The following is a 12,850-nucleotide window of genomic DNA, read 5'->3' as shown; positions in this document are numbered from 1 at the left end:
ATGGGCGCACAACCCCAGAGTCTGTCAAGACTGGCCCGTACGGGCAGGGGTACCTTTACCTTTACCTTTACCTTTTTATTCTGCTCTGGTCAGACCTCTTAAGCACAGACCTAATTCAGAAAAGAGATCATGTACTTCCAACACCAAAAGTAATACCCACTACGACAACTTTTCTTACTTCCAAACAGGTCTGTCTTGATCGCTGATAATTAAAGGGTCATTGGCTCCCAAGAATTAAATGGTCTGGATATATTGCATCCCAATATCCAACTGTACAATGAAATTCATTCTGCTACAGGACACGGTTTAAACGCAGAGTTACAGGCAAAATCTGTAGTATGGCATTGGAGGTCAGTATGCATTACTTCCTGCTCTGCAATCCCTGACAAAGACAAACAAATTACAAGGAAGAATTTGCTAACAAAAATGGTAATGTGATGAAACCCACAATTGTTCTAGCAGAACTATTTGAACCTGAATCAGAAGCACAATTTTTAAAGAACTGTACAGTTGTCTGTGATAAGGAAGCTCTCTCAGCAACTGATTTCCTGGTCTTGAATATATGAAGCTTCTTAATGCAGTGCCTAAGTCCTCTTTCCATCCCCAGGTGTTGCAGCACTAGGTATTCTATTCTTTTTTTTAAATGAATATTTATTAAGATTTTACCAAGTCATAAGTACAAAAATACACAGTAAAACAAAAAAAGGAAAAAACTCTCAAACAAAAATACAAGGTACAAAAAACAAGAGAAATAGAAAAATAGAAAAAAGAAAGTTAAAAACAAATCCATTTTTTATAACTTTAAACTCATTATCTTATTTCTTTGACTTCCTCACACCTCCCCTTTTTGTATTCCCATTAAAATATTCAAATCAGCAAATCCTTACCCTCTTTCGTTTATCTTAACTCTGAATCTTAACATATTATAACTCTATATTTTCACCCATTTTCAATTCATTTTTGCATACTCTTTTTAACTTTGTTGCTAATGCCACTTATTTTCAATCCAACATCATTTTAACATTCATTAATTTTACAGTGTTTCTGCAAGTAATCTTTAAATTTCTTCCAATCTTCTTCCACCAACTCTTCTCCCAGGTCTCGGATTCTGCCAGTCATTTCCGCTAATTCCATATAGTCCATCACCTTCATCTGCCACTCTTCCAGGGTGGGTAGATCTTGTGTCTTCCAATACTTTGCAATAAGTATTCTTGCTGCCGTTGTTGCATAAATAAAAAAGGTTCTATCCTTTTTTGGCACCAATTGGCCGACCATGCCCAAGAGAAAGGCCTCTGGTTTCTTCAAGAAGGTATACTTAAATAACTTTTTCATTTCATTATAAATCATCTCCCAGAAAGCCTTAATCCTTGGGCACGTCCACCAAAGGTGAAAGAATGTACCTTCATTCTCTTTACATTTCCAACATTTGTTCTCGGGCAAATGATATATTTTTGCAAGCTTGACTGGTGTCATGTACCACCTGTAAATCATTTTCATAATATTCTCTCTTAAGGCATTGCATGCCGTGAATTTCATACCGGTGGTCCACAACTGTTCCCAATCAGCAAACATAATATTATGACCAATATCTTGTGCCCATTTAATCATGGCTGATTTAACCATTTCATCCTGAGTATTCCATTTTAACAGCAAGTTATACATTCTTGAAAGTATCTTAGTTTTGGGATCTAACAGTTCTGTTTCTAATTTTGATTTTTCCACCTGGAAGCCAATTTTTTTATCCAAATTATAGGCCTCTCTTATTTGAAAATAATGAAGCCAGCCTCGCACTTTGTCTTTTAATTTCTCGAAACTCTGCAGTTTCAATTTGTCTCCTTCTTGTTCCAGTATTTCCCAATATTTTGGCCATTTGGCCTCCATATTGAGTCTTTTCAAAGCCTTTGCTTCCATTGGTGACAACCACCTTGGGGTTTTATTTTCCAGTAAGTCTTTGTATCTTATCCAAACATTAAACAATGCTTTCCTGACAATATGGTTTTTAAATGCTTTATGTACTTTAACCTTGTCGTACCACAAATATGCATGCCTGCACTAGGTATTCTAAAGGGGAGCTGTTTTACTTTTTTGGCAGAACTGACCATTATGAATGCGTAAGTGACTCAAGCAGAAATTTATGTAAATCCTGAACAGTTTTGGTTACTAGTGGGTGGAAAGGGAGAGAGAGAATGGCTGTATTCTGCCTTGTACCTTCATGGCTCTAATTAGAAATATTCATATGAAAAGCTCCTATCTAAGGAATGCAGGGAAATTTGGCTTTGTTCACATCTGAATGCAAGCCTGCCTAATATAAACTTCTCCAAACAATGTAAGAACCAAACTACAGCAACCCTTTGAAATTCACACTTCTCCAGATGTTGCAGTGCACTTCTTTAATCCAAATCTGGGTACACAAATGCCTGTATTAGGGGAAGGTGTGCAAAAAAGAAGCAGCATATAATGGTAAAAGCAACTAACAAAATGCTTATGGGATTACAAGAAATTGCTTGCATTATACATGGGGTTTCTTCCCCATCTCTGGCTTGCAGAGAAGTCCAAACACATAAAAAGTTGAAACCTTTGCTCCTGCTTGTTAAGTGAAGGTACTTAAAGAAATCAGAATGAGTTTCAGAGAAGACATAATCCTGCAGCCCAAATGTCTGCCATTAAGGTTTCCGCAGGGGAAAGGAGCAAGCTGCTGTATCAGAAGTTCACCTCAGTTTTTACCTGTGTTAACCAAAGTCAGCACAAACTCCATCAGCAAAGGGTAGCCAATTGGATGCACTGGGCAGCCAAATAATGTGTCTCTAAACAGTCACTACATGCTACATGCTACTGGGGAAAAGCGGAGGGCAAGTACAAGTAGATCCAGAGCTGATGAAGCAGCTGGGCCAAAGCCGAAAGGACGCTCAGCTGCGGATATGCCTGGAGGTGAAAGGAAAGTCCAATGCTGTAAAGAAAAATATTGCATAGGAACCTGGAATGTAAGAACCATGAACCTGGGTAAGTTGGATGTGGTCAAATATGAGATGGCAAGAATAAATATTGACATCCTGGGCATCAGTGAACTAAAATGGATGGGAATGGGCAAATTCAGTTCGGATGACCATCATATCTACTACTGTGGGCAAGAAACCCGTAAAAGAAATGGAGTGGCCCTCATAGTCAACAAAAGAGTGGCGAAAGCTGTACTGGGATGCAATCCCAAAAATGATAGAATGATCTCGATACGAATCCAAGGCAGACCTTTTAACATCACAGTAATCCAAGTTTATGCACCAACTACTGGTGCTGAAGAAACTGAAATTGACAAATTCTATGAAGACTTACAAGACCTTATAGAAGTGACACCAAAGAAGGATGTTCTTCTCATTATAGGGGATTGGAATGCTAAAGTAGGAAATCAAGAGATAAAAGGAACAACTGGCAAGTTTGGCCTTGGAGATCAAAACGAAGTAGGGCAAAGGCTAATAGAGTTCTGTCAAGAGAACAAGCTGGTCATCACAAACACGCTTTTCCAACAACACAAGAGACGACTCTACACGTGGACATCACCAGATGGGCAGCATCGTAATCAGATTGATTATATTCTCTGCAGCCAAAGATGGAGAAGCTCTATACAGTCAGCAAAAACAAGACCTGGAGCTGACTGTGGCTCAGCTTCTTATAGCAAAATTCCAGCTTAAACTGAAGAAAGTAGGAAAAACCACTGGGCCGGTAAGATACAATCTGAATCAAATCCCTTATGAATACACAGTGGAAGTGAGGAACAGGTTTAAGGATTTAGATTTGCTGGACAGAGTGCCTGAAGAACTATGGGTGGAGGCTCGCAACATTATACAGGAGGCAGCAATGAAAACCATCCCAATGAAAAGGAAATGCAAGAAAGCAAAGTGGCTGTCCAACGAGGCCTTACAAATAGCAGGGGAGAGAAGGCAAGCAAAATGCAAGGGAGATAGTGAAAGATACAGGAAATTGAATGCAGATTTCCAAAAAATAGCAAGGAGAGACAAGAAGGCCTTCTTAAACAAGCAATGCAAAGAAATAGAGGAAAACAACAGAATGGGAAGAACCAGAGATCTGTTCAAGAAAATTGGAGATACGAAAGGAACATTTCGTACAAAGATTACCATAATAAAGGACAAAAGTGGTAAGGACCTAACAGAAGCAGAAGACATCAAGAAGAGGTGGCAAGAATACACAGAGGAATTATACCAGAAAGATATGGATGGCTCGTATACCCCAGGTAGTGTGGTTGCTGACCTTGAGCCAGACATCCTGGAGAGTGAAGTCAAATGGGCCTTAGAAAGCACTGCTAATAACAAGGCCAGTGGAAGTGATGATATTCCATCTGAACTATTTAAAATTTTAAAAGATGATGCTGTTAAGGTGCTACACTCAATATGCCAGCAAATTTGGAAAACTCAGCAGTGGCCAGAGGATTGGAGAAGATCAGTCTACATCCCAATCCCAAAGAAGGGCAGTGCCAAAGAATGCTCCAACTACTGCACAATTGCACTCATTTCACACACTATCAAGGTTATGCTTAAAATTCTACAAGGCAGGCTTAAGCAGTATGTGGACCGAGAACTCCCAGAAGTGCAAGCTGGATTTCGAAGGGGCAAAGGAACCAGAGACCAAATTGCAAACATGCACTGGATTATGGAGAAAGCTAGAGAATTCCAGAAAGACATCTACTTCTGCTTCATTGACTATGCAAAAGCCTTTGACTGTGTCAACCACAGCAAACTATGGCAAGTTCTTAAAGAAATGGGAGTGCCTGATCACCTCATCTGTCTCCTGAGAAATCTCTATGTGGGACAAGAAGCTACAGTTAGAACTGGATATGGAACAACTGATTGGTTCAAAATTGGGAAAGGAGTACGGCAAGGCTGCATATTGTCTCCCTGCTTATTTAACTTATATGCAGAATTCATCATGCGAAAGGCTGGGCTGGATGAATCCCAAGCCGGAATTAAGATTGCCGGAAGAAATATCAACAACCTCAGATATGCAGATGACACAACCTTGATGGCAGAAAGTGAGGAGGAATTAAAGAACCTTTTAATGAGGGTGAAAGAGGAGAGCGCAAAATATGGTCTGAAGCTCAACATAAAAAAACACACGAAGATCATGGCCACTGGGCCCATCACCTCCTGGCAAATAGAAGGGGAAGAAATGGAGGCAGTGAGAGATTTTACTTTCTTGGGCTCCATGATCACTGCAGATGGTGACAGCAGTCACGAAATTAAAAGACGCCTGCTCCTTGGGAGAAAGGCAATGGCAAACCTAGACAGCGTCTTAAAAAGCAGAGACATCACCTTGCCGACAAAGGTCCGTATAGTTAAAGCCATGGTTTTCCCAGTAGTGATGTATGGAAGTGAGAGCTGGACCATCAAGAAGGCTGATCGCCGAAGAATTGATGCTTTTGAATTATGGTGCTGGAGGAGACTCTTGAGAGTCCCATGGACTGCAAGAAGATCAAACCTCTCCATTCTGAAGGAAATCAGCCCTGAGTGCTCACTGGAAGGACAGAGACTGAAGTTGAGGCTCCAATACTTTGGCCACCTCATGAGAAGAGAAGACTCCCTGGAAAAGACCCTGATGTTGGGAAAGATGGAGGGCACAAGGAGAAGGGGACGACAGAGGACGAGATGGTTGGACAGTGTTCTTGAAGCTACCAGCATGAGTCTGACCAAACTGTGGGAGGCAGTGGAAGACAGGAGTGCCTGGCGTGCTCTTGTCCAGGGGGTCACGAAGAGGCGGACACGACTAAACGACTAAACAACAACAAACAGTCACTAAAATACATCTGCCATTATAGGCTGTCCCGCAGCACAAGAAATAGCAGTATCTGTGAGCTGCTTATCTCCCAGTTTTTCAGTGGCCTTAGCAAACAATGCTGTCCTGCAAATTATGAAAGCATCTATGCTGGCAAAAAGGTAACAGGTTTACTCAGCCTCTGTAAAATCCAGATTATTTGCTAATGAGATTTGGGCGGGGGCAGGGATAAGCCCCTTCATTCTTTGTACAACAGAAAATAAAGAAGCGAGAGCACCAAATTTCATTAGAGCCATATACACAAAAACATTTACTAGATGTGGAATATAAGGCAGAGCAATATTCACCAACATTTTAAGCCTTTTCGTGGATAGGTTTTAAGCTTAAAATGTGAAAATGCAGTACATTTTGAAAATGTCTATTACTATTTTCTATATAGTAAACATATAAATTAAATATAGAAAATACATAAACTATATAGTTTATTACTAATTTTTTATATTTTAGCAACACAAACTTTTTTATTAGGCCCAGTGCATTTCTACCAACAGATGTAAATGCCACAGATACGTAAGCTCCTCAGACATAACCAAATCACAGGAGGAGCAACTGGCCATTCCCGCCCCCCACAAATGGCAGCCTTGCTTTGACCTTGCTTTGACCCTATCCATAGCCATGTCAAGGACCACAAGTTAGGTTTTCTGCAAGCTGATGTGATCCCATCCACGTTCAGCACCAACCTCCTGAGACACTGAACGATCCAACTATATCGCAAAGTTACGTTGGCATAGCAACCCACAGGCCCATCATGGCGCTATTTTTACCAGAGGCCTCCGCTCCCATATAGAAAAGCATTATTTGCTAAACACAGAAGCAAAGACTCCAGCATACCTTACTTGCTCCCCAAGTTCCTGTACCACAACCCTAAATGCCGGCATAGGTGACCATAACACAGGCGTTTTGTGACCTGACGCTGCAGACTCCATTCTGAAGCAGTTTGGTCCTGTTGGTGCTCCTGCATTGACCTCCCCGCCATCTTGCTCCTCTGTCTCCCCGTAAGAGGCAATGCACACCTGCTGAGAAGAAAGCGTTGTGGCTCTGACCCCAGCAGGTGAGCATATGTTACCCTTTCCTGCCCTCACACATACCCTCCAAAAAAATAGTGCAGTGGTCACAGTGAGAGAGATCTGCTAGGCAATAGAAAGAGATCTCTGCAGAAAAGCAAAGTTTGAGAGCATCGGCTTCAGTGCTGATGTTGCAAGATGGCTATGCACAGATGCCACCTAGCACCAAACCCCAGAGTCTGTTGCAATGCACAAAGTGAAAAGGAATAGCTTTCTGTCACTGAATATTATTGCACAATAAAACATAAACCCTGCTGTGCTTTGCTGCCACCATAACATGGACTATTAAACCAAAAGCATTACATGAGTTTTCAAAACAAATAATTGCATGGAGAAAAACAGAAATCATAATCTTTGCTATTCAGACGTTTGGTAATATACCTGTAAATTACAACTTTTAAAAATATCAGTGCTTAAATCTTCCTTCCTGCCAACCTCACAATACAATTTCAGACAACTTGCCCAGGTCTTTAACCTTTGCCAAAAACTAATCACAATAATTAACACACCTTCCAAAGGTACACACCCTCAGAATGCAGAGTGCAAGGGAAACAATGTGTCAACTTTATTTATATTACTACTAAATATATGTCACAACTAAATCTTTTTAAAAGATGAAAGCCAGACCACATGCAAGCTCTGCCATAAGAGAAAAGAGTAAGGCAAGGACTACATATGACCACAGTGACTTGCATAGGTGAGTCTGGAGCACATATATCCTTCAATTAATGGTTAGACCTTTCTTTTTATAATGAAAGAATCATCTGGCCACTTACTCCGTATGTTATTAAAGCCTGTGTTTTTGTGTTCTTTACACGAAAATACTATTAATTATACCCTTGAAGAGCTGCAAAAAAACTGCTATTGCTTCCAAAAGCAGGCTTGTAAATAGCTACTTGCCTGGTTGTCTGTGGTGGGTAGGATTCTTCCCAAGGCAAGCAGGCAGGATAGCTTTCCAAAAATTGTGTGTGTGATTTGTTTACCATTTTAGTCCACTGGGACAAGTTACCTAACAGAGGTTGTAAAATCTCGGGGGGCGGGGAGTGGACAAACATGTGCTGGCTATTATTTTGATGTAACTGGGCTGACAATTTACAGCAGTGGTGAGGCGTGCGTGCAATCGGCCGTGATTGTGCCGAGTGGGCAAGTTTGCTTTTGGCAGCTAGCGTGCAGACTACTGGTGGCCGTGGCGATGTACTGGCAGGCAGGCTGTAGAGCGATTGGCGTTGGTGACCCCCACAAAAAATAGGGGTCGTATTATACATGGGGGGTGTTATACACAGAAAAATACAGTATGTTCATTTTTCACATGGTTGAGTCCTTCCCCTGCCCACCCACCCAAATATTCTGAAGAGGGTCTCTTCTCCCTTCTTCAGAGAGTGGTTGGAAGTAGGAAGGCAAAAAAGTCCTCTTTTCCTTCCTTTCTGCAGTTTTAATCTGAAATCTTAGGTGCAGTACTGCACCCAGAGCTCAGAAACAGCTCATGCTAATGAAATTCCCTGTCGCAAAATGTGCCTAGAACAATGGGAGTTTCAAGCACTGCTTCACCCCCAGGACCTTGATGAATCAACTGAAGTCTAGTGTCCCAATCAGGGGAAGTAACAGTCCCACTCTATTCTACCTTGATCAGAAAACACCTGGAGTACTGTATAATGATGATGATGATGATGATTTATTTATACCCCGGCCATCTGGCTGGGTTTCTCCAGCCACTCTTACAACAGAACAGTAAAAACAGCATAAAACTTCAAACATTAAAAACTTCCCTAAACAGGGCTGCCTTCAGATGTCTTCTAAAAGTCAGAGAGTTGTTTATTCCCTTGACATCTGACAGGAGGGTGTTCCAAGGGCGGGTGCTACTACTGAGAAGGCCCTCTGCCTGGTTCCCTGTAACTTCGTTTCTCGCAGTGAGAAAACCACCAGAAAGCCCTCGGAGCTGGACCTCAGTGTCGGGGTTGAACGATGGGGGTGGAGATGCTCCTTCAGGTATACTGGACCGAGGCCATTTAGGGCTTTCAAGGTCAACACCAACACTTTGAATTGTACCCGAAAACGTACTGTATCCAGTCATGGACATCACAATTTATGAAGGATATTAGCAAGCTGGAATGTGTGTAGAGGAGGGAAACAAAGATGTTCAAAAGTCTGGAAACCAAGCCTTATGAGAAACAGTTGGGGGAGTTGTGGATGTTTAGCCTGGAGAAGAGGAAACCAAAAGGAGAGATGACAGCCATCTTCCAATATCTAAAGGGCTGTCACATGGAAGTTGGAGCAAGCTTGCTTTCGCCTACTCCAGTGGCTAGGACCCAAACCAATGGATTCAAGTTACAAGAAAGGAGATTCCAACGAAATCTCAGGAAGAACTTTCTGACAGCTCTTCAATAGTAGAATGGACTCCCATGAGAGGTGGTGGTTTTTAAGCAGGTTGAGACTAGATGACCCTTCTAACCCTACAACTCTAAGATCCTATGAGGTCACGTCAGTGTCAAGCAATATGAAGGTTCTGTCTGCAATGAGTAGTCCATAATCACGCATTTACATTCATGTCACTGAACAACAAAAACATTTCTGCAAACCAGACCTACAAATTCCATACAGGAGTTGTGTGTGGTGGTTTGACACTGGCCTCTGAAGAGGAAGGGTCAGCACAACAGCCTGAGTCTCTGAAGAAAGCCTGGGGTGGGGGATCAGGGAGAAGCAACCTCAGATACACACTCACATATTTCAATTCTCCATCCAGTGCCATAGACAAAAACAAAAACCTACACTCTTTGCAGCCTACAGCAACCCACCAAAAATACTGGCAGTCCCTAAAGGAACAGAATGTGTATCCCATTAAATCTGAGAGGTGGAGGGGAAGACGCCTGCATTACTACTTCAGACCGGAGTAAATGCATTCTGTAAACAAACAGGAAAGCCTCATCTGGCCTCTTTGGGAGAGTAAAAATTCATCCCGGTAGTGTAAATACAGCCAACAGGGCAAGCAGAGTCTGACATCTACAGTTAAGTCAGCGATGGTGTAAATGCTGGCAGTCTTACAGCTGCTGCATGTTGAAATGCGTTTTCTATTAAGTGTGATGGGGGGGGGCCTTTTTCTAAGATCACCATGGAAGTTCTCATCTCCAGCCAGATTCCCAATGAGAATCCTCCCCGCAGACCATTATTCCTGTTGTCTTAACTTCCACAAGCAGAAGACAGCCCTGCATTAATTTCTAACTCTGCTTTTGGTTACTCCCCCCACACAACCCTTGCACTACCGCCAGAAGCTACATGACTGGAATATTTCAGTTAATTTAGTCACCATGATTAGAAGATTCCTCCTATGTGGATTCCAAAGTAGAAAACAAAAACAATTTTTTTAAAAAAATGTTCTTCCTTTCTGTTCCCTGTGAAATAAACAGGGAAAGAAGAGAAGCGCTTCGCTAGCTGCTCCCTCACCAGCCAAGCCGGGGGGCCGCCGGGGCTTACCTGGCCAGGAGGGAGGCGGCCTGGGCGAGGCCGGGCGGGGGAGAGAGAGGAGAAAGAGGCAGCCAAATCCCCGAGCCAGCCCCCCCCCCCGAAGCTGCTTTGCTGGGCTCCCGCGACCCAAAGCCAAGGCCCCAGTGTCGGGCTGCAAGAGGCGTCCGCGGCAGAAGCTGCAACTGCCCCCCCCCCCCGGCATCAGCTGCAGCGGAGCCCGACCCCCCCCCCGACCTCGCAGGCCTCCACTGCGCGCCCCGCGCCGCCGCCGCCGCCCCCTCGCCAGGGGCTCACCTTGAAGTCCCCCCCGGCGCGCCCTCCCTTCCTCGGCGCTCCAAGCGGCGCTCCGGCTCCGGGGGGCGGAGGAAGAGGCTGCCGGGCTCCGGCGCGTCCTCCCGGGCGAGCGCCGCTCGAGAGCCGCGAGGCGGGCGCTGCTGCGGACGGAGGCGCTGCCGGCCGAGCTCGCAGGCAGCCAGGCAGGCAGGCAGACGGCGAGAGCCCCGCGCTGGGCGGCCTCTCCGGGGAGCGAGAGGCGGGGCGGCGGCGGCGGCGGCGGCGGCGGCGGCGAGGAAGGGGCGGGCCTGGAAGAGGCGAGGCCGGCCGACGCCGCCCGACTCCCTCCCTCCCTCCGGGGACGGCGCCCCAGGGCTTCTCCGCGCGGGGAGCCTCCGGGAAGGCGGCCCGGGCCGCGACCCCGGCGCCTCTAGGCCGAGGCGCGGCGCTGGGGGTCGTGGGGCCGGCGGGCGGGACGGGCCCTTCCCGAAATGCAAAAGGAAGGCTCTTCGGCGCCCCTCATCCTGCGCAAGAGGCTTCGATCACGCTCAGCTGCTCCGGGATTCTCGCCGTCCTCGGTGAGGCGAGGCCAAGTGCGCGCTCTCCCTGGCGGCGCCTGCTGGAGAGGGAAAGCGCCGCCCGCCCGCCCGCCCAGGAAAGGCTGGGCTCTGGGTCACCGGAGCCTCGACGGCCCGAGACTCCTTTTCTTCAAAGAAGGCTCTAAGCAGATACAACCCGCATCTAACTGAGGCGAAGGGAAGGGGAGGCGGAAAGGGCCCTGGGCTGCCGGGCCTGCGCGCGCGCGCCCTGATGGCAACAGCAGGAATGGCACAGAACCGCCTCTCCAAAAGAAAGAGTTGCTTTCCTTCCTTCTGGAGATCTTTTAAAACTACAACGACTGATAATATATATATATATATATTAAAAATCTGGGGCTTAAGAGGCCTTCTCTAGATTCATCAGTCTGGCAAGGCTTAATGGGCAATAGCCTCGTGGGGCAACAAACCTCTGGACAGAAACAGGGGCAGGTCTCTTCCTGCTTCCTGGTTGCATCTGGGATGTTGGTGTCGCCAGGAAGGCTTGCTCATGCAGAGGCATCAGACAGGCCTCTCTGAGCATATGGGCCTCAGTATCACTTGCCCACTTGGCATATCTTGTCAGGGATATGGGGGGGGGGCGGTATGTGCCCCTTCTCCGCCATAGGGAGAGGCTAAACGGCAAGATCATGACATGAGGCAGTTTTCATGGAAATGGAGCCTAGTGTGTTTCAACACACCACCCACGGTACTCTAAAGCTGTTGGTCGAAGCCTTGCTGCCTTTTGAGCCAGCTCTGCAGACAACCTTCACAAGTGGTGCCATAGTCCTGCTCCCGACCAAGACTTCAGGAAGCCTGGCGTCCACTGCTGGGTGAAATCCTGGCTCTATTTGGTTCATTAACCAAAGGCAAAACGAGGCATTTTTTCTGCCCAGTCAAAGACTCAGCTTGGCACACACACACCCCCCACATGTTTGCATACACAGGCATGTGTTATCTGAATGCAAAGTTTTATGTAATATTTTTATTCATTCCTTGTGTTTTCTTTCAATCCCCTTCCTCTTACGTTACAAAGGCAGGGACGGGGATATGCACTGAGGCAATACCACCTCCACCCCAAAGAAAAGGAGTAAAGAGCAGGCCAACTTGCCAAGTTCCTCTGAGCCTCTGAAGTGACTTTTACTTCACATTTTTCTGTAGCACCATTTCTCCCCCCCCCTCACATATTGCAAAGGAAAGCAGCCCCCACTTCTCCCCACATCCAGGAGCTCTGCATGTCATGCACTTCCCACAGGAAAGGCTCCCCTCAGCACCAAGATATAAATATAATAACAATAGAGATTGTGAAAATCATTAGGCACATACCAGAGAGGAAGTCCTCTTGAAAAGAGAGACTTTCTGTTCTTCACCTGACAACGGCTTTTCCACCTGCCTTGCCCGACCCTCCCAGACCAGGACTTTACTTCTGAGTAAAAAGCATAATAAGGGACGTGGGTGGCACTGTGGATTAAACCACAGAGCCTAGGACTTGCCGATCAGAAGGTCGGCGGTTCGAATCCCCGCAATGTGGTTAGCTCCCATTCCTCGGTCCCCGCTCCTGCCAACCTGGCAGTTCGAAAGAACGTCAAAGTGCAAGTAGATAAATAGGTGGGAAGGTAAACGGCGTTTCCGTGCGCTGCT

At 45.6% G+C, this 12,850-nt stretch overlaps 1 protein-coding gene across 1 annotated transcript in view; it reads right to left on the bottom strand.

The window, feature by feature from the left end:
* LOC307218866 (uncharacterized protein C1orf21) overlaps window positions 1–10,808 on the bottom strand; it is a 152,463-nt gene extending 141,655 nt beyond the window's left edge. Inside the window, exon 1 of the mRNA XM_079981810.1 lies at window positions 10,656–10,808. The gene's annotated coding sequence lies outside the window, so the exon portion shown is untranslated. The remainder of the gene's footprint in view (window positions 1–10,655) is intronic.
* Window positions 10,809–12,850: the final 2,042 nt, after the last annotated feature.

The sequence above is a fragment of the Podarcis cretensis genome, assembly GCF_951804945.1.
Source record: "Podarcis cretensis genome assembly, chromosome: 6".
Taxonomy (NCBI): domain Eukaryota; kingdom Metazoa; phylum Chordata; class Lepidosauria; order Squamata; family Lacertidae; genus Podarcis; species Podarcis cretensis.
The sequence above is the reverse complement of the archived record's forward strand: the minus strand, read 5'-3'. Positions and strand labels throughout refer to the sequence as shown.